At 43.0% G+C, this 24,173-nt stretch overlaps 1 protein-coding gene across 1 annotated transcript in view; it reads left to right on the forward strand.

The window, feature by feature from the left end:
• Window positions 1-14,146: 14,146 nt before the first annotated feature.
• The window catches only part of NDEL1 (nudE neurodevelopment protein 1 like 1), a 30,504-nt gene continuing 20,477 nt past the window's right edge, over window positions 14,147-24,173 (forward strand). Inside the window, exon 1 of the mRNA XM_070736753.1 lies at window positions 14,147-14,283. The gene's annotated coding sequence lies outside the window, so the exon portion shown is untranslated. The remainder of the gene's footprint in view (window positions 14,284-24,173) is intronic.

The following is a 24,173-nucleotide window of genomic DNA, read 5'->3' on the forward strand; positions in this document are numbered from 1 at the left end:
GCAGGCCGCTTGCAACCGCATGGGGTGGACAGTGGCGAGCGGGTGGTGGTGGGGTTTGCGGCAGAGTGGGCAGGTGCTAGTGTTGGCACTAGGGGGCATCAGGGTGTGTGTGGTGTGCTGGCTGAGCTGCTGCAAGCAGATTCGTTGGCTGTGTTTTGGGTGCAATTTAAGGTACTAGTCATCACCTTTAAAGTCTATATGGCATAGGTCCAGATTATTTGCAATTCTGCCTTTTTCTAAGGACATCTACCCATTCAATCAAGTCACATACGATGAACACATTCCTAATTCTTTCCCTTAAATATTGCCATCAGATGGGGATTATGAGGCATGTTTTTTCTGAGGCAGTGTCTACCCTATGGAACACCCTGAAACAGGACTCCATCCTTTTAGCCTTCCATAAAACATGGAAGACTTGGCTGTTTCCTGGAATAAGATGAGGTGACTGCATATTGTAAGCTTGACTTGGCGCCAGGTACTTGTTCGTAATGCATTTGGGTTTTTTCATAGTTCAAATATGTTTTAATTTTTAATTAGGAACTGCTCTGAGTTTGTTGCAGAACAGGTGGCTACATACATGGTTTAAATAAATAAAGTGTAGGAAAACAGCAGAAACACATTTTAAAAGATACAAAGAACTCCACTATTTGTGCTATACCTTTCGAAAACACCCTTCAGCATAAGTACCAGGAATAATGTGTCAATTGCCAGAGAGGACCACTAGGGCTACACTTCAATTATTTTAGTACAAATAAACTAAATACACTTTACTTCCATTTCTGCGCAGAAAGGGCACAAGGACTGTTTAATCTCTGCCTTTTGGGAATCAGTTGGGTCCAACGTAGATCTGAAGAGATGGATCTAAACAGATTGGAGACTTAATTGCTGCCCCTCCACCCCCACCTTCTTCATTGATGCAAAGAGCGATTGCACTAACTATGCATTGCTTACGGAAATTGTTACCCAGCAACAGGGAGGCTCATCTCTCTGGCAAAATCCCACAATCATTCCTGTGAACTGATTTGCATGTGAAAAGTGAGCTTCCTTCCATGGCTAGAATATCAGTGGGTTTTGAATCCATTATGCAAGCTCTGAAATGTCCTTGCCTGGGAACTGGCATTCTATTACTCTAAGTTGGCCTATGCTCATTGGTCTGAGGAATAAGCGGCTCTCGTGCCATATGGTGGCACAGGAACCCCCACCAGAGGGTACAATTAATTGTTTGTAGGCTTCCCTTTGTAGCAAAGCTTCAGAGAAGCACCCACTGACTTTTCTCTCAAGGCCACGTGCTTAAGCACCACATCCAACTGGCACAAAGCCAATGATATTGTGAATTCTGCAGCTTTCCCCATCTTCACTAGAAACCAAAGAAAATAAAACAGCCTGTGAGAAGTTTTGGTAGAAGCCATTTCCTGTAGGAAATTGAATTCTATATCTAATCAGGAATGCCACTCCATACATACCTACAGTAATCTGCTTGGTGAGATTTACTCTGCTGGGAATAAGAAAACAATGTAATTGTATCCAGAATTTGCTTTTTATAACATATAGCACATTCCAGGCACACAAGTATTAAACATATACACACAATTCAAAAGCAGTGGTTGTTTTAAATAGATGATTGTTTTTCATTTTATGATACATGCAAGCTATAAGGGGAAAAGGGAAGTGAGAATTTATGCACGCTGCATATGTCTTGATTTCCATAAATTTTGCTTAATTAGCAACTCATTAACTATAGTAAATGTTAATATGAAACAGCAATTTTAGTTCAAACCACATTGCTTAATCTTGCAAAGAATTTAAAAACACTGCCATCTAAAATCATAAAATATAAACAATAGTATTTGTGCTTTTGGAAGTTATAATGTTGAACTTTGTAAAATAAGGTTTGTCACCAACCATGCTAAATTAGGCTTCACGTTTTAAACTGTTTATTTGCAAGTAAGCATTCTGACCTGATAATTTTTATCAAAACGTATCTTTTGCTCGGGCACAGAACCTTTTCATATAATGATCTCTTCATTAGAATTCTTATTTTGTAAGCAAATTAATATTGTGATTTACTACTAACTAGAAGCAGATCCTTTTAACCTCTTCATTTGAATCAGAGGGAAATACATGTTTGGTCTAAAGCCAAACATTGTTTATTTTCAAGATTTTAAAGGAAGCTTTTTAGAATGTAGCCCCTATTTTCATGCCTTATGTCAGTGATTTTCAACCTTTTTTGAGCCGCGGCACACTTTTTACATTTACAAAATCCTGGGGCACACCACCAACCAAAATGACACAAAAAGACAGTAAATATTATTTATTTATTTATTTATTCAATTTTAATGCCCCCTTCTCCTTAGACTCAGGGCGGCTTACAACATGTTAGCAATAGCATTTTTTAACAGAGCCAGTATATTGCCCCCACAATCTGGGTCCTCATTTTACCCACCTCGGAAGGATGGAAGGCTGAGTCAACCTGGAGCTGGGGATGAGATTTTAACTGCTGACCTTCAGATTTACAGTATTTCTACATGTATTTATACATAGAACATACAATCCCATGTAACATCCCCTTATAAATACAGTCAATCATCAATCATCCCTCCTCAAATTTATACTACTGTCTCATTTCTGTCTCTCCCCCCGCCCCTTATATGTCTGTGTGTACTCAAACCATTTCCAAAACCAGGTGAGGGCTGGGGTTTTATTCTCTTTTATTCTTTTCAAAAACAGGTGAGGGCTGGGGTTTTTTTCTTATTATTTGGGTGCTTTTTACCATATGCTTCAAGAATCACCTCTCTCTCTCTTGTTTCTCCTCTCATTCTCTGCCTCAATCATTTTCTCATTTCTCCTCCCCTTTTTGTTCTTATTTCTCTCTCTCTCTCCTTTCCTCTTCCTATCTGTCTCTCTTGCTTTCTTTTTTTCTCTCTCTCTCTTTCTTGCTTTCTTTCAGTATCTCTTGCTATCTCTCTTTTTCTCTCTTGCTTTTCTTCTCTCGTGCTTTTTCTTGTTCTCTCTCTGTTGCTCTCTCTCATTCTCTTATTTTCTCTCTCTCTTTTCTTTCTCTCTCTCTGTTGCTCTCTCTCATTCTCTTATCTTCTCTCTCTCTCTCTTTTCTTTCTCTCTCTCTTAGTCTCTCTCTCTCTTGTTCTCTCTTATTTTCTTTCTCTCTCTTGTTCTTTCTCTCTCTGTCATGCTTTCTCTCTCTTGTTCTTTCTCACTCTCTCTCTCTCTGTTGCTATTAGCACTCCAGATCGGGCAGGCAGAGACATCGACGAGAAGCCATGGGCGCGAGGGGGCTCCAGAGAAGGAAGGATCGGGAGGGGGGGGCTCCTGCAAGTGGAAGCCTCAGCCCTGGAGCCCCCTCGCGCCCATGGCTTCTCGTCGATGTCTCTGCCTGCCCGATCCGCGGGAGTGCTAATAGCGGCGGCGGGCAGAGACATCGACAAGAAGCCATGGGCGCAAGGGGGCTCCAGGGCTGAGGCTTCCACTTGCAGGAGCCCCCCCCCCCGCTATTCCCGCCGCCGCCGCCGCTATTAGCACTTCCACGGATCGGGCAGGCAGAGACATCGACGAGAAGCCATGGGCGCGAGGGGGCTCCAGAGAAGGAAGGATCGGGCGGGGGGGGGCTCCTGCAAGTGGAAGCCTCAGCCCTGGAGCCCCCTCGCGCCCATGGCTTCTCGTTGATGTCTCTGCCTGCCCGATCCGCGGGAGTGCTAATAGCGGCGGCGGGCAGGAGCCCCCCCCCCGCTATTCCTGCCGCCGCCGCTATTAGCACTCCGGATCGGGCAGGCAGAGACATCAACGAAAAGCCATGGGCGCAAGGGGGCTCCAGGGCTGAGGCTTCCACTTGCAGGAGCCCCCCCCTCTATTCCCACCACCGTCGCCGCCGCTATTAGCACTCCCACGGGCGAGGGGGTTCCAGGGCTGAGGCTTCCACTTGCAGGAGCCCCCCCCCGCTATTCCCGCCGCCGTCGCCGCCATTAGCACTCCCACGGGCGAGGGGGCTCCAGGGATGAGGCTTCCACTTGCAGGAGCCCCCCCCCCGCTATTCCCGCCGCCGCCTCTATTACCACTCCCGATGCCACAAGTGAAAGCCTCAGCCGCTACTATTGCCATCCCGCCGAGTCCCAAGCTCACCTGCTGCAAAGAAGGAAGGCACGAAGAAGAAAGGCGCGAAAATGAAGGTGTGAAGAAGCAAGCCGGGACACTCAACTTCCGGTTTGGAAGCGGAACTTTGCGGCACACCTGACCTTGTCTCGCGGCACACTACTGTGCCGCGGCACAGCGGTTGGGAAACGCTGCCTTATGTGTATAAATATTATAACATTCTCATATCTGCATCTTTGCAAACATACACAATCATTATGTGCAATAGTATATATGAAAGCTCCTGTGCAATTGGATGAATTGATTAATGCTTTTACTTGGCACTGATTTTATAACTTTATCTTTAGTTTGCAGTTTTATTACTGCAAACCAGTAATGCATTAATGTGCAGATGTATGATTTTATACTAGCTGAAAATAGATCCAGATGTCCAAATGGTATGTGTTCATTAACAAAAAGGGATATTATGGATGAAATTTCCACTTTTCCTCCAACACCATCTTTCCTCATTATTGCTGGAGAATCAAGTTGGTCAAGGGGTTTTCCAGAGCACACATGGTAATAAATTAAAAGATAAAACGGAAGTTCAATTCTTGAGTGAGCCCAAAATAGATATGAGAAAGTTCATGAAAATGAATTGGAAGAATGGAAGGATTAAAGAACCAATACTTCCACTGTCCGCAACAGCAAAACCCACTTCCTGAAACTGGAAAAAGATTGATATTAATATTCCTGAGAATTGTGATGTGGTAGTTTTAGAACAAATTCAATTTCTATTGTTTTTTTTTTCTCAATGGAAACTAGGCCTGATTTGTTTGAGCTAGTTCAAGTGCAGAAAATGGAACCAGGAAACTTTGGCAAGAGGAGCTGTGACCATTTGCTCTAACTTCCCAAATCCTTTAGAATACTAGATCAATAACCCACCATCAAAACTGGCCTGACATGAGATAACATTTCAAAACAAGCAATTTCTGCTCCTTTTGGCTCTTGTACAAGAATGAGGGGCTGGGTAGAATGGCTCTCCTTTGCTTTGAAATAAAATGTTTGGCATTAGCTACATTGCAAGGAACAGCACAGTAGTGCAGATCTCTATTAGATGCATCACTGGAACACTTGAAGGACTAAGCTGGGAACAGCTCCTCTTTGACAAAATCTATATTTGTGATTATTAAGAGTCGATTCTGATTTGAAGACACATAATCAATCAAACAAACAAACATTCACTGATCTCTATGTCTTTTATATATTGGAGACCCTATGAAAGTGTTCCTAATATTGGTGCTGCATTCCTAGTTGTTTTCATAGAGGAAATCTATGTACCGCTGTTCAAAATAATATACAGTATTATAATACAAACATAATATTATTCTTAGCACTTCTGACAATTCAAGAAAAAAGCAAATACAATGCAAACAATAGCAGAGAAGCAAATGTATACATAACTTCATTGCTGGCTGATCCAAACAATTCTTTTCCCCACATGCTAACTTCAAAGTAGATAGATAATTGTGTGCAAACTGCGAGTCACTTTTTGTAGTTACACCTAGGCCCATTGTTGCTATTTTGCAGCATTCTAACCTCAAGATGCCTACATATTTAAAATTTGGTTTGCAGTTAATAAAGTTGCAAGCCCAAAATAAAGTTGTAAAATCGGTGCTAAGTAAAAGCATCAGGTGTACAACATCTGTAAAGCATCAGTAAAAGTGCCAGCAAGCTCTGAAGGCATCATTTCCCACCGGGCTCAGTTCTTCATGTAGATGTCCATGAGAACGAAACAGAGGGTGGGTAGAAGTTTTGTGAGACTCCTGACCCCAAATTTCATGAGACACTCCTTCATTTTCTGCTCTCAGGCCACTCCGCATTCCTATTCACCCCACCCCATGAGACTGATCTCACTTCAATACACCCCATTATGTCTCTTTTCTTTGGACTCCTTTTCAGCGACTGACTTGGCTCTGCCTGGGAAGAACAGCCTCACCGTGGCTCCAAGGGAGCACTGGGCTGCCTTGTGCAGGAAACAATTAATGCTAAGTGACTGTGCCTTTGTAAGCCCAAGGATTCAAAACCTGTTGAGAAGGCATGGGAACAACCGCAGATTGCAACAGGGGCAAGCAAAAGAAAATAATAATAAAAAAGCCTTTCAAAACAAACATCGATTTTAAATCAGTGTTAACCAGACAGGCAGCCTCTATAAAGCCAGTCTGGAAAGAGAAGCCCTAACACTGTCTCTTTGTTAACACCATGAAAGCTCTGTCAGTGTAGGACAAAGACAGATTTGCAAGGGATGTTGCCATGTGTCAGGTGCAATAGCTAAGTAGGGGAATGCAGGGGAAAGAAAGTGAGCGTAACCTCAGAGGAAAGGGACGCATGACATCAGTCCTGCCTTTCCTTAGCCACAGCTGACTTTACAGCTGGGCGCAACTGCATTCACACCATTTCCGATCTGGCAGGGAAAACTATCTACCAGAGGGACGTAGTAAAAAGAAAGCAGGGATGTTCTTACAAACCTTAGAAACACTGTAAACAATTAATTGCCATTAATTAGGCTGGAGCTTTTCAGATGCTTGGAATCAATTAAGCTTAGCTGATCAAGCAAGGTCACTGAGTATGCATCCTACAGCGAGGAGGTTGTTAGAAAGTTGCACAAAAGCTTGAAACAATTGCTTCCATTAGCTTTCAGGTTCCATTGCAGCAGGTATGAATTCTCAGGTAATCCTCAACTTACAACAGTTTGTTGAATAACCAAAGTTACAATGACACTGGAAAAAATGTCTTATGACCATTTCTTCACACTTGCAGTATCCCTACTCACAAAAGAGGCTGTACTTCCTGAGAATACAGTGTTCCCTCACTTTTCGCGGGGGATGCGTTCCGAGACCGCCCGCAAAAGTCGAATTTCCGCAAAGTAGAGATGCGGAAGTAAATACACTATTTTTGGCTATGAACAGTATCACAAGCCTTCCAATAATAATAATAATAATAATAATAATAATAATAATAATAATAATAATAATAATAATAATAATAATTTATTAGATTTGTATGCCACCCCTCTCCGAAGACTCGGGGCGGCTCACAACAAGCGATAAAACAATATTGTACAGGCACAAATCTAATATTAAGAAAAAACTAAAAACCCTATCAATTTAAAAAACCAAACAGCACATACATACCAAACATAAATTATAATAAGCCTGGGGGAAAGGTGTCTCAAATCCCCCATGCCTGGCGGTATAGATGGGTCTTAAGTAGTTTACGGAAGACAAGGAGGGTGGGAGCAGTTCTAATCTCCGGGGGGAGTTGATTCCAGAGGGCCGGGGTCGCCACAGAGAATGCTCTTCCCCTGGGGCCCGCCAGACGACATTGTTTAGTCGACGGGACCCGGAGAAGGCCAACTCTGTGGGACCTTATCGGCCGCTGGGATTCGTGCGGTAGTAGGCGGTTCCGGAAGTATTCTGGTCCAATGCCATGTAGGGCTTTAAAGGTCATGACCAACACTTTGAATTGTGACCGGAAACTGATCGGCAGCCAATGCAGGCCACGGAGTGTTGTAGAAACGTGGGCGAATCTGGGAAGCCCCATGATGGCTCTCGCGGCTGCGTTCTGCATGATCTGAAGTTTCCGAACACTTTTCAGAGGTAGCCCCATGTAGAGAGCGTTGCAGTAATCGAACCTCGAGGTGATAAGGGCATGAGTGACTGTGAGCAATGATTCCCTGTCCAAATAGGGCTGCAACTGGTGCACCAGGCGAACCTGGGCAAACGCCCTCCTCGCCACAGCCGAAAGATGATGTTCCAATGTCAGCTGTGGGTTGAGGAGGACGCCCAAGTTGCGCACCCTCTCTGAGGGGGTCAGTAGTTCCCCCCCCAGGGTAATGGACGGACAGATGGAATTGTCCTTGGGAGGCAACACCCACAGCCACTCCGTCTTGTCTGGATTGAGTTTGAGTTTGTTGACACCCATCCAGTCCCCAACAGCCTCCAGGCACCGACACATCACTATTAATGCTTTAAACCCCTAAATTGCAATTTTCCATTCCCTTAGCAACCATTCAGATTATTACTCACCATGTTTATTTATTAAAGTTTATTAAAAAAATATTTATTAAAGGCAGACAAAAGTTTGGCGATGACATATGATATCATCAGGTGGGAAAAACCGTGGTATAGGGAAAAAACCCGTGAAGTATTTTTTAATTAATATTTTTGAAAAACCGTGGTATAGACTTTTTGCGAAGTTCGAACCCGTGAAAATCGAGGGAACACTGTACTCAGGAAGATAAATCTATCTCAGCATCTACTGCTGTCCTACATTGAGAGTGTCTTGACGTACGGCATTCTTATATGGTATGGGATCACCTCTGTAGCGGATAAAAAAGCTCTTCAGTGAATTATTAAAACTGTCCAGAATATCGTTGGGCTCCAGCTACCTTCCCTGGATGATATCTTCACATCTGTTCTAGGAATGAAGAGTCTCAGAGACTCTTCTCATCCGGCTTACAATCTTTTTGAATTGTTGCCTTCTGGCAGAAGATATAGAACAATTAAAACTCAGACCACACGTTTCCTGAATAGTTTTTATCCCAGAGCTATACCCGCATTTAACAATGAATTAAAGGGTCACCACCAATGAGCTGTTGGACAGTATTGCTTGGTCTGCTGTGTTGATGTTTGGGTGGTTCAGGGTGGGGAATTTGTGGTGGGTGCGGCATGGTTTTTTTGGGGGGTGGGTGATTGTTATGCGTGTTGGGACTGGTCTTTAGGTGTCATGTGAATTTTGTTGTAAGAGTATACTGTGTATATACATACAATGATAATAAAGTAATTGTTTGTTTGTTTATAATATGATTTATTTATGACTTCTAAACAACTGAAAAAATGATCTAGTAAAAAGAAAATTCAATCAAAAAAGCAAAGTACAAACAAAAGCAAATAAAACATCCCAGGAGCAAAACAAATTAAAGTTTAATTTGTATACATTGTTTAAAGGACTCAAATGGACATGTCAATCTAGTCAAATGATCTGGCCACACCCACCCAGTCATGTGACCACCTGGCCATGCCCACCCAGCCAGTCAGGCCCCACAGCAGTTTGAAGGACCACGAATTGGCCCCATTTAAAAAGTTTGAGGAACCCTGCCCTACACCATTTCTGACAGATGGCAGTCCAGTCTTTTCTTGAAAGCTTTCAGCGATAAATATCCCACAATCTTTGCCGGCAATCTGTTCCATTGATTGATTGCTCTCACTGTCAGAATATTTCTCATTTCCAGGTTGAATCTCTCCTTGTTCAATTTCTAGCCATTATTTTTTGTCAGGTGCTTTGGAAAATAGCTTGACTCGCTCCTCTCTGTGGCAGTACCTGAAATATTGGAACACTGCTATCATGTCACCCTTGGTCCTTCTCTTCACTAGACTAGCTGTGCCGAATACTTGCAAACCGTTTATTATATGTTTTAGCCACAACTCTTGCAATGCCGCCCCGAGTCTACGGAGAGGGGCGGCATACAAATCTAATAAATAAATAAAATAAATAAATAAGTGCTCCCCTTCTCAGTGTTCTCACTCAGTGCTAAATATTGGACTCAAGCTGACCAGGCTTGCCTTGGATTTAAAAAAATGTACATTATTCCTGAAAGCTGCTTTTCCACATAAAATATTTATTTATTTTTATTTATTTATTTATTTATTTATTTATTTTGTCCAATACACAATGAGGGTTTTAGTGGGTATATATCTATATATACATAGTAAAATACTTGATGAAGGTTATAGAGGAGATACTCATAGTAAAATATATCTAAGAAATAATAGAAAAGAAGATATAGTAATAGAACATATCAATGAAAGAGTAGAAGAAGAGATATAGGAATAGAAGAAAGGTATAGGAGATATAGGAGAGCAATAGGACAGGGGACGGAAGGCACTCTAGTGCACTTGTACTCGCCCCTTACTGACCTCTTAGGAATCTGGATAAGTCAACTGTAGATAATCTAAGGGGGTTTGGGGATGACACTATGGAGTCCGGTAATGAATTCCACACTTCGACAACTCGGTTACTGAAGTCATATTTTTTAGTCAAGTTTGGAGCGGTTAATATTAAGTTTAAATCTGTTGTGTGCTCTTGTGTTGTTGTGGTTGAAGCTGAAGTAGTCGCCGACAGGCAGGACGTTGCAGCCTATGATCTTGTGGGCAATACTTAGATCTTGTTTAAGGCGTCTTAGTTCTAAACTTTCTAGGCCCAGGATTGAAAGTCTAGTCTCGTAGGGTATTCTATTTCGAGTGGAGGAGTGAAGGGCTCTTCTGGTGAAGTATCTTTGGACATTTTCAAGGGTGTTAATGTCTGAGATGCGATATGGGTTCCAAACAGATGAGCTGTATTCGAGGATGGGTCTGGCGAAAGTTTTGTAAGCTCTGGTAAGTAGTGTGAGATTGCCAGAGCAGAAGCTACGTAGGATTAGGTTTACAACTCTTGGAGCCTTCTTGGCTATGTTGTTGCAGTGGGCTTTGGCACTTAAATCTTTTGTTATCAGTATACCAAGGTCTTTAACCGAGTGGGGATTATCTGTGACAATTTGATTATTCAGTTCGTATTTGGAGTTCAGATTCTTCTTCCCAATGTGTAGGACAGAGCATTTGCTAGTTGAGATTTGGAGTTGCCATATGTTAGATCACTCAGAAACAGCGTCAAGGTCTTTTTGGAGAGTAGTCGTGTTATCGGTGCCAGATGATTATGGCAGCAAGCTTTTGGAGCCCCCAGTCTTATCCTAAAACAGGTTCAGGAGAACAACTGTGGGTTGTTTACTTGATGATAGACAATGCTGTGTGGGAGGAAGGAAAAAAAACAGGGATTCTGCCAATTACTGTCCCACATTGCATTACAGTACAGTATATTCAGACAGTAATGCTGAATGGCAACATTGCCAGAGCGAGGTAAAGACAGGTTGTGGAGACAATACTTTTCATACCGACATACTTTTGATTCAAGAATGGAAAGAAAACACATTATGCCAGATAAGGTCTGAATATAACAAATTAAATGCAGGTCTGTATGAATGGAACTGATGCAAAAACATGTGTATAAAGATATAAAGATAACATGAATTGGGTAGGTTTGCGAGATAGATCAGAATGGAATATACAGTTATGAAAAAAACAAAGTGTACACTGTATGAGGTTTGAGAGAAAATGTGTTTGTGAGAAAGAAAAGAGAACATACATGCTACATACTGTATATACCTGAGTATTCTGCAGTGCAATAACTTCAAAGGCATGAAGCCTCCAGCATTTTTCCTCAAAGGAATTTTCATTTTACTGTGTTGCATGACAATTTTGGCCATTTTAAGGCATGAAGCAGTGGTGATTTCTGAAGGAAACTACAGGAAGTCCTCAACTAACAACAACTGAACCCAAAATTTCTGTTGCTAAGTAAGACAGTTGTTAAATGAATTTTGCCCCATTTTATGATCTTTCGTCGCACAATTAAGTGAATTGCTGTAGTTGTTAAGTTAGTAACATGGTTGTTAAGTCTGACTTCAGAAGATCACATGACCCTAGCACACGGCAATTTTCATAAATACGAGTTAATTGCCAAGCGTCTGAATTTTGATCACAATATCCCTGGGGGGGGGGCTGATCTTAAGTGTGGGGATGCTTATCGTTAGTGTGAAAAACGGTCATCAGTCACTTTTTCTGTTTTGCTGTAACTTCAAATGGTCACTAAATGAACTATTGTAAGTCAAAGACTACCTGTACAAAATTGGGGAATATTAGCACTTTGCAAGTAAACAGAGATTCTGCCCCTCCATTCTGGAAATTTTCATTCTATGGCAAGCAGTCTTTGAACAGCTGCCTTAAAGTACAGTGAAAGGATTACAGCATAGAGTAGGATTACGTGCCAATAAAGAAAGGCTAAAGAGGAAAATGTTGCAATTGTCAAACAGGAACCACATTTGTGCAATAAAAATAAAACAAAACTATGAATCTAGTAATGTTAGGAACAATGATAATGGAAGAAAAGTTAGTAGTTATTGCATTCAAAAGTATCCTCTTTATTCTTCCCAAATTTAGCCAATTCATCCCACTCTTGCTAAGTCACCTATCCATTCCAGATGACTACTAGGTTTGGCTGAACATCCATGAAATCCTTGGGGAAAATCTCAAGGTCTCTTTGGAAACCCATTGGGTCCATCAATCACTTCAGGTGGCCTGAACCTTATTCTGTGGAAGACTGTGGTAAAATGACAAATATCCCTAATACCCTCCCCCCATAAATAACTGAATTAGCATAAGCACCAAATCCAGCTTGTCAGCCATTTCAACAAATGCCCTTTTTTTGATCTGTTTCATTTTTGATATGCATAGCATAGCATTTTATTTCACTCTCGGGAATACTTTGCTGCATTCAAGAACTCTGGAGATAGGCACACTTACAAAATACCGACTTCTTAGTCTGTTTCCTGTACTCCTTCCGGTCTTCACTTCCTGTGAACAAATCAGCTCTCCCACACAAACAAGCTTGATCCACCTCCATTTTTTGCTCTCTATTGCTCCTATTCACTGCTCTCCACTGATGATGTAGACTCTTTTCACTTTAGAGAGAATTCTCAAACCTAACCTACATGGGAAAGCATTATCTTTGACCTCTAGCCCATATAGCCAATTCAGAATAACGTGACACTTTAAGGGGTCAATGCTCTTTTGAAAAACCAGAGACCAGAGTTTTATAGCTATGCATGCTTTGCCGTGTTATTTATTACACAATAAAAGCACCAACTATTAATTGCAGGAATATATAAATATAAATATTGTTACGTTTCAAATATAAATGTTGTTACACGTATCTGAAAAACAGCCAATGACCAAGCTTAAGAATTTTTAAACATATCTAGATGACATCACTAAAAACCTGATACAACTACAGGTAGTCCTCAGCCTATGATCACAATTTATGTAGATGTTTGTGATATTTGCCCCATTTTACGACTTGCCACATTTGTTAAGTGAACCACTGAAGTTAATAGCAAGGTTGTTAAGTGAACCTGGCTTCCCCATTGTCGTTGCTTGTCAGGTTGTCAAAAAACAGCTTCTGTGTGTGGGCAGAAGCAAAAACACCAAGAGGGTGGTGCCATAGGCCAGGGGTAGGCAAAATTGGCTCTTCTATGAGTTGTGGACTTCAACTCCCAAAATTCCTGGGCCAATCATGCTAGCTCAGGAATTCTGGGAATTGAAGTCCACATGTCATAGAAGAGCCAACTTTGCCTACCCCTGCCATAGGCGGTTCAGTGGCATGGCAGGCCTGGGTCACTGCTTGTTCGGTTAGCGGGGGAAATTCCCGCTACTGGTTCTATAGAACTGGTCTGAACAGCAGGAACCCACCTCTGCTTCAAACGGTCACTAAATGAACTGTTGTAAATCGAGAACTACCTGTAATCCTAAATTTACAATCATCCATTGAGCAGCCATTCAAAACACTGAAACAGCATTGAAAAAAGTGACTCATGATCAGTCCTCATACTTAAAGTCACTGGAGGAAACACCAAATCTGGCTTTCTTTACAAACGTCTTACTAGCTGAAAGGTTGACTCAGCCTTCCATCCTTCTGGGTCGATTTAATGAGGACCCAGATTGGTTAGGGGACAATTTGCTGACTATAAACTGCTTAGAGAGGGCAGTAACGCAGCATATAACTCTAAGTGTTATTGCTAAACTAACATGTCCATTACCTCCATAACTTTTCTCATGACAAAACCTGTATCAAAAACTCTACATCCAGAGGAAGCACAACGTGGAACCACATTTTGCACACTTAATTCAGAATAAAAGCCCGTCAATTCATACTTCGCGTCTCCCCAACCAGCTCACCGCCGAATAAGCATCTCCCAAAACAAACCACTAAAAAAAACATCTCGCGAGAGGCAAAACAGCTGCGCGAACATCACACGGTGGGTGTCACTCAAGTACGCCGCCCCGCCTTTCAAAAGGGCTGTTCTCGTCTCCGTCGTGGCTTCGCCCTCTCTGTGACGTAGTGTTTTTTTATGGGGTTTTTTTTTTTTGCCGGTGAATGCCCGGATGAGGCAGGGTTCGGAGCTGTGTCAGCGAGTAAGGCGATGCGGCTACGTTGGCGGCGGGAGCAGCAGCAATAGCAGTAGCAGTAGCCGTGACAGAACACACTGGACGGGTAAGGAAGAGCGCGAGGAATAAAGCCGGGGGAGGGGAGGGGGAGGAGGGGGCACAGCGCCTCTCAACGCACGCGCACGCTGCTTTCCTAGCGCGAGGCAGGCTAAGGCACTAAGAACCAAGTGACTCCCTCCCCCCACCGCAAAACCACGAGTTCGGCCGCTTCAACTCCTTCACGCCGATTGGCTGCCAACTGACAACGGGGCAGATTTCGCCAGTCGGCTCTTTTTTCCTATTAGCCGGAGCGGGAGCTGTTGAGAGGCGGCGACTGGCTGGGCGCTGCGCGTGTCACTCAGCGCGTAAAGGAGCGGCGGGGAGGGCCAGGATTTCCCACCCCCCCACCCCGAAAGAGTGAGGAAGACGCGTTACAGTACTCTTCTTCTCCCTCCGTCCCACCCCCCCCCCCCTGTGGTCGTTTGGGCGGCTGAGGGAAAGGGATTGTAGGTCTTTTCGGAGAAGAGGGTCGCTGTCTCCGGGCTCTTTCGGCTTCCCCAGCCTTTCGGCCTGCGCCTCCCGGTGAGGGGACACTTTTCGGCGTCTTCTCCGGATCTGCCCTTCCTCAGGAGCTGCATAATCCGCCCTCAGAGTCTCTTGTTAATGCTGAAGATTTCCGGCCGTTGCCCCAGTGACTCGCCTCAGGGCCCAGGTCTGTTTCCTTCCCCCCCCCCACACACACACATTAGTCCTTAAGCCGGTTATGGTCGTTTCCCTGATTCACGGTTTCTCCAATGCTGCTTTATCTACCGCTGGGGCGAGGCATCCTGCTACCTCTCTGTTGGTGTCGGCGTGCTCTCCAGACAGTCCCTTAAACCCACCTGTCCTGTGTTGGTTGCGGGTTATGGGGGTTTCTATTCAATTCGTCTGTTGTTTCTCCTTGGGTCTAAAAATAATAATATATATTTTAAAATATATTAAATAATCACCCATTTCTTCCCACTTATGACTGTGACTGTAACTTGTTGCTTGTATCCTTAAGATTTTTATTAATATTGATTGCTTCCTGATTGCTTATTTGACCCCTATGACAATCATTAAATGTTGTACCTCATGATTCTTGGCAAATCTATATTTTCTTTTATGTACACTGAGAGCATATGCACCAAATACAAATTCCTTGTGTGTCCAATCACACTTGGCCAATAAAATTATTCTATTCTATTCTATTCATATTGGAACTAGTCCACGCAAACCAGCATTCTGCTTTCCACGGATACCAACCGGATGTCTGCAGTTGGTTTATGAAGTAGCCTCCTGGTTACAGGTGCTCAAACCACACTTTTCCCATTCATCTTGTTAAAACAATTTCTATATTTAGCACCTCTGGTGCTTTATGGTCTGTTTTGTAAAGTCATTGTGGCCAGTAAGTGTTGCTTCTGATGTTTTCCTCCCTGGACATGGCTAATTTCAGTTTTTGAACCTGTTCAGATGGGTTATCAGCTGCTTTATTTTACATCCTGTGTAGTAACTCTCATCTATCTATGCGTATCAAATCTTAGGCGCCTAACATTCCTTCCGGTAGTAAAGCCTGCTTGCATGACTAATTTTGAATGTGGTTTCCTATGAGTAATATGTTAGTTTTGTCAAAAAGAAGCCCTTTTTAAACAGTTAAGATGACATGATTACAAAAAGCATGTCATATCATTTGTGCTTTTTTAATTGCTGTTTTAAATTTTGACTTTGTATTTTTAGACTCAAACACAATAAAAATACCTTCATTTGTTGACATAGTTTGGTCTTTGTAACAGATACCAGAGCTATAACTTTGTTTTAAATCTGAAGGGCTAGAGATCTAGGTTTTGTTCCTCACAGCATTTCCATCTTTTGCTCTGAAAGACAGATTTCACTTTCATTGTTCATTATATATGATTGGGTCAGAGAATAACAAACATGGCTGTTTGTTCACATTTGATTGAATTCAAAACATACAATTTTCATCGTTCTTACTTATATCTTCCAATCTCTTTATATCCCTCTCCCAAGTAAAAGGGAAAACAAATGGCATGTAAATTAGAATAGGTCTGTATTTTTTCATGAGTATCTGCAGTGGGCACAAGGGGCAGACGAAGAAATGCACTTGAAGATAGTGTGCAAATGCTATTCATATACTTGTATCAGATGTTGGACAATATATTATAGTGGCATTTTTTTGATAATATCATTGCATACATGGTATCATTTTGGTGTCATTTTGCAGTTTGTGTGGACACTAAATCTAAAGTACCATTGCTTCTGATGCCATTGCTTTCTAAGACCAACTTGTTGATATTTAGAATCCTCATAACAATATTCTGTCATGTTGTGAAAATGAAAAGTGTTTTGCTTGTCAGATGGTTGCTACGATACACAAATATACTGCTGATGTCAGAAGACTTACATTCCCCTGAGTCACTGAAACAATTTCCAATTGCTTAGGAGGAAGAAGTGGCAGGTACAATATTGTTCGATACTGAGTTGATGGAAGGTGATTATGAAAATGCTTATGATGCAAAATAGATATCAGGCAAACTAAATTAACATTAACATTCACTTTGCCTCAAATATCTTGCTCTTTGTTGAGATGCACTTAGCAACACTTTGAAAAACTACAAAGTAATTTCTACAATATCCAGAAAAAATATTCCTCACTTGAGAATTTTAATTAATAATTAATTAATCTTTAACATGTCACAAATATATTACTTCTGTCACTTGGATTCTTCCATGTGGAAGAAAAGTTGTTACTTTTTAAAAATGAAAGCCTGAGTTTCCTAAATAAATTTAGTGGAAGTCTTTTATGGTTGAAGAGTATACCTTTTGTGACCCTATAAACATGTTGAATGTGTTCTATAGATTTCATAGGAAGAAAGCTAACTATTTTGAAAATAGTGGTAAATAGGGAGTGATATCTGTTACTCTTGTGACTATAGTATTCAAAATCTGTGTTCTAATTATCCACCTTAAGATGGATCAACGATATGCCCATAAAAATCTAATAAATAATAATAATAAAATAAAATAATGGATTGAAAAATATTGATATTTCAGTGTTAACATCAGATTTTACATGCTGCTTTAACACCTTTTACCAGGCTGTATAGGTGCTTCTGCTTTGAACTGATTCCAAGCAAAAGTGTCCATTGAAAAAACTCAGTATCTTTCTGGAGGAAAATTCTAAACACATATCTCCTATACAGACTGAGTTAGCATTACTGTATTGTAGTGATTTTAAAGAAAAATGGCTTTCATTAAAAAAAACAACCTTCACTTCTGTTTTATTTAGCATACTCATATTCTAGCTTTCTTCAGTCATTAAATGAGTTTATCTACTTTTTATTGCCAACCCACTGGTTGCTTTTTGTTTCTTAAAGTCTGTGTGAATATGTTTGGTTTGTGTAGTAGTTTATGGCAGCAATTTCAGGATCCTGTACATTTAAAAAAGTGCAGGATTTTGTAACATATACTTTAAAAATGTCAGAGGTCATTCCTTTAACTTGCTGCTTGGAAATAATTAGAGCAGGCCGGGAAGAGTGCCTGGCTCATTCTGATGTTTACACAAGAGAGACAGATCTGAGGTCACATGCATTAATCTTGCATCATTCACAGAAAATCTGTTTTGCTAGTATTATTTAACATCTATGGAAACTTGAATACAATCATCATTACATTTGTAAATGGAGACAGTGTTTTTTAAATTAATTATATTATGCATTACCATTTTGTTAAATAGGGAAACAACAGAACTGTAATATAATCAGATTGTCTTGACAGTTATTAATCTGGTCCATACGGACAGCTTGGGGAACTAAAATTCTGGTTCTGGTGGGTGTTGTGGTTAGCTCTGGCCCAGCTCCTGCACCAAGGACTGTGGATGTGGGGGAGACATCCACATGCTGCAGGCCTGTTTTGCCCCTGGTGGAATCTGCTGATGAAGGCTCCTCTGACCAAGAAGACATGAGTGACAGGGAGGAGGAGAGTGTGGCAGACAGCTCAGAAGGAGATCAATTATCTAGCTCCTCCTTGGATTCAGAACAAGAGTTAATGATACAGCCACGCATGAGGAGAGTGATGCATAGGTAACAACAACTGAGATATTATTATCAAAGAAAATGAGGCCACCTGTGGTTGGGTGGGGCTGTGGTAATTAGTGAGGCTGCTATAAATAGCAGTCTGTGGGTTTGGCCATTGTGGAGGATTATCTGATCGTTGTGTTTCATGACTGCTTTACTGACTTTGACCTTTTGTGTGCTGATTTTTCCCCGCTTTGAAACTAAACCAGAGCAAAGTGTGTTTCACTTTGTGAAAGAAGGACTGTGAATTGCCTCACAGCTGCAAGCTAAGTATCACAGAACTGATAAGGGACTTGTACAAATTACCAGTTTGTTTGGAGACCAGTGCTCTTTGCTATACCAAAAGAGGGCTTAGTTTAAGTAAATTTTCATTATAAAGAACATTCTTTTGCATTTTCAAATGTGTGTGTGTCTGAAATTTGTACCTGTGAATTTTTGGGAGGAGTGTACCAGAGAGCCCGACAGAACAGTGGGGTAGCAGGGAGGAGGGTAGAAGCTGCAGCTCCACTGGACTACGGTTCAATATCGCAAATATAGGACACTGTTCATTCAAGTCAGTGAGTTTATCCTAGTTATTCAGTGAGGCAAATTGTCCCTGCCTCCAAAAAACCCCGTTTTGACAGTTCTCCGTGGCGGTGAGAGCTGCTTCAGCTGCGGACACACTAAGATCTTATCAGCTGGGATGTGGAGATACGGAAATGGTGCCCGCTACCTAATTGCTGAGTCATGCCGCCCAGAGACGCTGCTGGGAGACTGAGAGAGGAACAAGCAGACCGTAAGAGCTGAGAGGTGAGAGGCGAGTGATAAGAGGCGAGAGAGGGAGAGATCAAAACCAAAATAGCCCTGGCCCACTGAATGGACCCAAGACGCTGGGAAGCCATATGGTGGGAGCGTCCGGTGCTGGAGGGTTTTACCGGGTGGCAGGCCTATGCAGACCGGCCAAGGTTGACAAGGAGGAGAAGGAAGCAGCCGTGGAAAATGCTGATGTGGCTGACTGACCCTACCGAGGCTACATGGAATCTGTGGGGAGACTATGTGATGCCACTGAGGGGCTCGAAAGCTAGAAATGCCATACAACAACAACAACAACAACAACAACAACAACGGAGAAACGGGAAGGCGGCTAAGGTGAACAGCGAGAATCTGGGGGGGGGGGGTGCTGTGAAATTGAAGGAGCCGAAGATGGTAGTTGAAATAACTGAGACAGTGAGGACGATTGAGAGCCCTAAAAAAGAACCTGGGGGATAGAACCAGAAAATCCAAGACTTAGACACTCCCCACTTAACATTAAATATCTCTAGAATCCACCTTTTCTTTTTAGAACTTTGATACTACTCTGCTGACTTGACTGACTGATTAATGAATTTGAACCATCTTCTATATTTTCTAATATTCTTAATAATACATATATGCTTACATGAACTCAACCCGGGGTACTGGTGTCAAGTGTTTTTTGGGCTCTGGGCTCAAGCTGCTGCTTCTCAATGCTAGGTCCGTGGTAAATAAAGCTCTCCTCCTCCGGGATTTGATCCTGGTTGAGGAGGCTGACCTGATATGTGTGACTGAAACCTAGTTGGACCCAGAGGGAGGAGTTCTTCTCTCTGAAATTTGCCCAGCCGTGTTTCAGGTATGGCATCAGCCGCGACCCCAGGGAAGTGGGGGAGGAGTGGCTATTATAGCCAAGGAGACTGTTTGCCTACGTAGACTCATTGCTCCCAAGATTGCAGGTTGTGAGTCCCTCTTGGTGAAGTTGGACCTAGGGGTTCATGTAGGCTTGTTGCTCACATACCAGTCTCCCAGCCGTGTGTCAACAGCCCTGCCTGTGCTGCTTGAGGAGGTGGCCGGGTTGGCGGTGGAGTTCCCCAGACTTATTGTCCCTGGGGGACTTCAATCTACTGTCACTCGGCGGGTCCTCAGGGTTAACACAGGAGTTCATGGCCACCATGACAGCCATGGACCTGAATCAAGTAGTTCAGGGTCCAACTCACAAGTGGGGGCACGCATCTGACATGATATTTCTCTTGGAGCAACTGAGTAATGATCTTGAGACTAAAGGGCTTAGATGTTCTGCCTTTGTCATGGTCAGACCATTATTTTGGTATGTCTTCTAGGTTCTGCAAGATTAGCATTTTTTTTAACGAACACCCACTGTTGTTTTACACCCTGATTATGAAGAATGAATCTCTTCAGTTATATCAAGATAGTGATTATTCTCCTGTGCGCTGCTAAGGAGAATCTAAGCATGGGTTAACTTCATCAGTTGTCATGGGGACTTAGTTAATTGATTGAATTTCTCTCTACTCCAATGGCTGTGATGATGCAGTTTTTCTAACTCAGTCGGTATAAGAGAGACACAATATTTTAGCTCAGCTACCATTTTTATAAATAAAGGAAAGCGATTGAAATTCTCATGCTTGGACTCTTTCAGAATGCAAAAGATCACTTATGTGTGTGCAGGTTAGCTGGTACGCAGGCGAGCCTCATGGGGCTACACTCGAAGTGCAGCAGCTGTAGACATAGGCAAGTCTTCTCTGTTTTTTTGCTGGAAGATTGAGCAGTCGTATTAAAGGCTCTGTGCTCCGGCTGGAACAGGTAAGCTGCAAGGAGTGCCGGGGAGGCTTGTTTCTGCCTCTATAACGCGGCAGCCATTTTAGTTGCAGCAACGGCCATTTTGTTTTGTGCTTGCTGCGATCTGCCTGTTAGGCAGATTTTGTCATGGAGGCCATTTTGTTTGGTCGTTCTGGTAGTTTTCTCGCACAATTAGTAACTGGCAGTTTTGAGAGGCCATTACAGTTGTGTAGCTGTTGGGTGCCATTTTGTTGCCATTTTTCTGCCTTAAAAGTCTCTTCATAGTTGCTTTCTCTATAGAAGCTGATCTCTAGCTGCAATTTCACAGAGCATTGCTTGTTACTATCGCTTACCACTGTTATTTCCTAGTTCTTGAGGGGAGTGCTGTTCCTGGGGATCTGTGGGACAGAGTTGACAATCTCCTTGCCCAGGTACAGTATAGGAGTCCCTGTCTGTGGATATTACTCCTTCAGCACTAGGGATGGGTTGTGATTCTACTTAAGTGGGTGTTCCAGGGCTTGTTGGCCTTTCACCATGTCTGGGAAGTCTTCTGGCCATAAAAAAGCCACAACCCAAAGCCAGACCTCTAAAGATAGGGCTGCGAAGGACAAGGCCTCAAAGACAAGGCATTAAAAAATGCTGAGAGGAGGCTCAGGGCCTTAGGAAAGCAACTTGCCAAGGCCCAGAAGCAGGTAGAGGTGCCTTTGTTACATGCATCCCAACATCTGACCCCAATTTTTCTGCAGTGTCCCCAGCATCTGCCTTCTCTTCCACCCCAAGTGGCTCCTCAGGCCCTCTTGACCTCAGGCCCTCTTGACCTCTCTATCTCTATCTTTCTACCTCTATAAGAACAGTGTCCAGTATGGACTAGTCACCAGATATGTCCATGACCACCCAAGGTGTGGCAAAAGCAGATTCCCAAATGGCTGGAGAACCAGTCAGTTTGGCCCTGGACCCATTGATGCCTCCCTCAGAGACATTCACCTCTGTGATGGCAGGGCCCCGTCCTACAGAAGATAGTTGGCAATGACTTGTAGTGGAGGTGCAGGATATGATTGCCAACACCAAAGGATAGAGGTAAGCATGCAGCAAGGGCAGCCTTGCCAAGCCAATCCTGTCCGATTGCAGGAAGTTTGGTCCAATAATTTTATTTTATTTTATTAATTTAAATTCTATGCCGCCCAATCTCAATGGGACACAGGGTGGCTTATAACAATAAGGTTGAAGCCTACTCACACCACTCCCCTGGGGTGAGTAAAACTTCTCTTGAGAGTGAGGGAAGCATTCTGGACGAGGACTTGTCTGATTACAAAGGTCTGATCCCTGACCAGCTGGTAGTTACAGGCCTCTTTAAACTAGCTCTTTTTGAAGCACTTATCCACAAAGCTAAACTCACTATTGATCCAACTGCAGGTTTGTTCTCTGAACCTGAGAGAGAATCTGACGTCAATCCATCATTTCAGCTGTTCAGCAGTGCTATCAAAAGGTACTGGGATCATCCATCTGCTGCTCCAGATCCTACTTCAGCCGAACACAAATTCTACGTTTTTGGACCAGAGGTGCAAGAAATGTTGCAACTTCCATCTGTCAATCCCCCTGTAGCAGTCTGGTATCCTTTCCAGTATTCCTCTCTGATGGGTCGGAAGTCCTTAAGCCGGATGACAATAAGGCTGATAAAATGCTGTGTAAGTCCCATCAAGCGGCCAGTTGGTCTGTCAGGGTAGCTACAGCTGCAGTGTTCTTTAATAGAACACCTATCATGTGGCTTAGGAAGATGCAGTCTCGTTTGGGCCTGGAAGATTCCTATCTAAGACAGGCTTTAAACAAATTGTTGGCTGCGGCTGAGTTTTCAGCAGATGCAATGCATAATTCTGGCAAATTTTCATTCAGGGAGATGACTGCTAGTGTCATATCTCACTGCCTACTTTGGCTTGATCACTAGCAGGTGGATATGCAATCTGAGTGGTGCCTGGCTGCTGCTCCCTTTATGTGAGAGAGATTGTTTGGGGAATCCAAACTCCATTCTTGTAGAAGACAGGGACAAGAGGAAGGTGTTGTCCTGTGTTCATCGATGGGCAGACTGTTGTCATCCTCCTTTTCAGGCTGAGACTTCCTTTGGTGCCCTCAGTTTCAAAGGTCATATTTTCAGGGGCAGACAGGCCACAAGACAGAACCACTAACAGGGACAGGGGCAGTCAGGCTTCTTAGTCGAGACGGCCATACTGGGGATCTGGGTCTAGGGATTTCTGGCGGTTCAAGTGACTCCAGGGAGGCATCTGCCATTGGCGGCCATCTACCACATTTTGTTGTCCAGTGGGAATTAATATCCAGGGATCCACTTAGGCCTCATGATAGAATTTACCAGCTGATCATCCCTCCCCCCCCCAGCCAATTCATTCGGTGCCTGGTTCTAACCAATGCCACCAAAGGGGCTTTGATGGCAGAGATCCACCATCTTCTAGATATTTCAGCCATAGAGAAGGTGCCCTTAAGAGAGGAAACACTGGGATTCTATCCCATCCTTTTCCTCATTCCCAAGAGGGTGGAGAGCCATACTCAACCTGAAGCAGCTTGACGTACATGTAATGTAAAAGCGTTTCAAGATGCAATCCCTCAGATCCATATTAGGATGCATAAAGCAGGGAGCTTGCTCACATCAATAGATCTCAAGGAGGCCTACCTCCACATATTGGTATGCCTGCCACACAGACAGTTCCCGAGGTTCTGTTTCATGGTGTCTCACTTCCAATATTGAGCCCTGCCGTTTGGTCTGTTATCAGCAACCAGAATCTTCACCAAGCTCCTGGATGTGGTGACAACGTACCGCAGGGCATGTCCACCTCCAATGCTGTTTGGATGATATAATTATTCAGGCACCATCGCCCCAGTGTGCTTGCGACGACCTGCTGTTTACAATTCAGATGTTACAAGCTCACAGCTTCTTGGTAAATTTTCTGAAGAGTCACCTCATGCCCACCATCTTGCTTCTACATTTCGAGACGGTTATCAATACTGAGATTTGAGAGGTTTTCCTGTCACCAGACCGCTGTGCCAGCATTGTTTCTTTGGTGGAATGGGTGTGTCCCTAGCTTTGCTCTCCAAGCTGCTAGGGATGTTCATCTCATGCATAGATGTGGTCCCATGGGTGAGACTTTACAGTGGAGCCTGTTTCCCTTTCAGTGAGCATGGACCAACAATTCTACTGGCCTCTAAGAAGGGCTGTCTTTTCAAGGAGCTCACCTGGGTGACTCTAACCACAGATGACAGTCTGTTCGAC

The sequence above is a fragment of the Erythrolamprus reginae genome, chromosome 2 (assembly GCF_031021105.1).
Source record: "Erythrolamprus reginae isolate rEryReg1 chromosome 2, rEryReg1.hap1, whole genome shotgun sequence".
Classification (NCBI taxonomy): domain Eukaryota; kingdom Metazoa; phylum Chordata; class Lepidosauria; order Squamata; family Dipsadidae; genus Erythrolamprus; species Erythrolamprus reginae.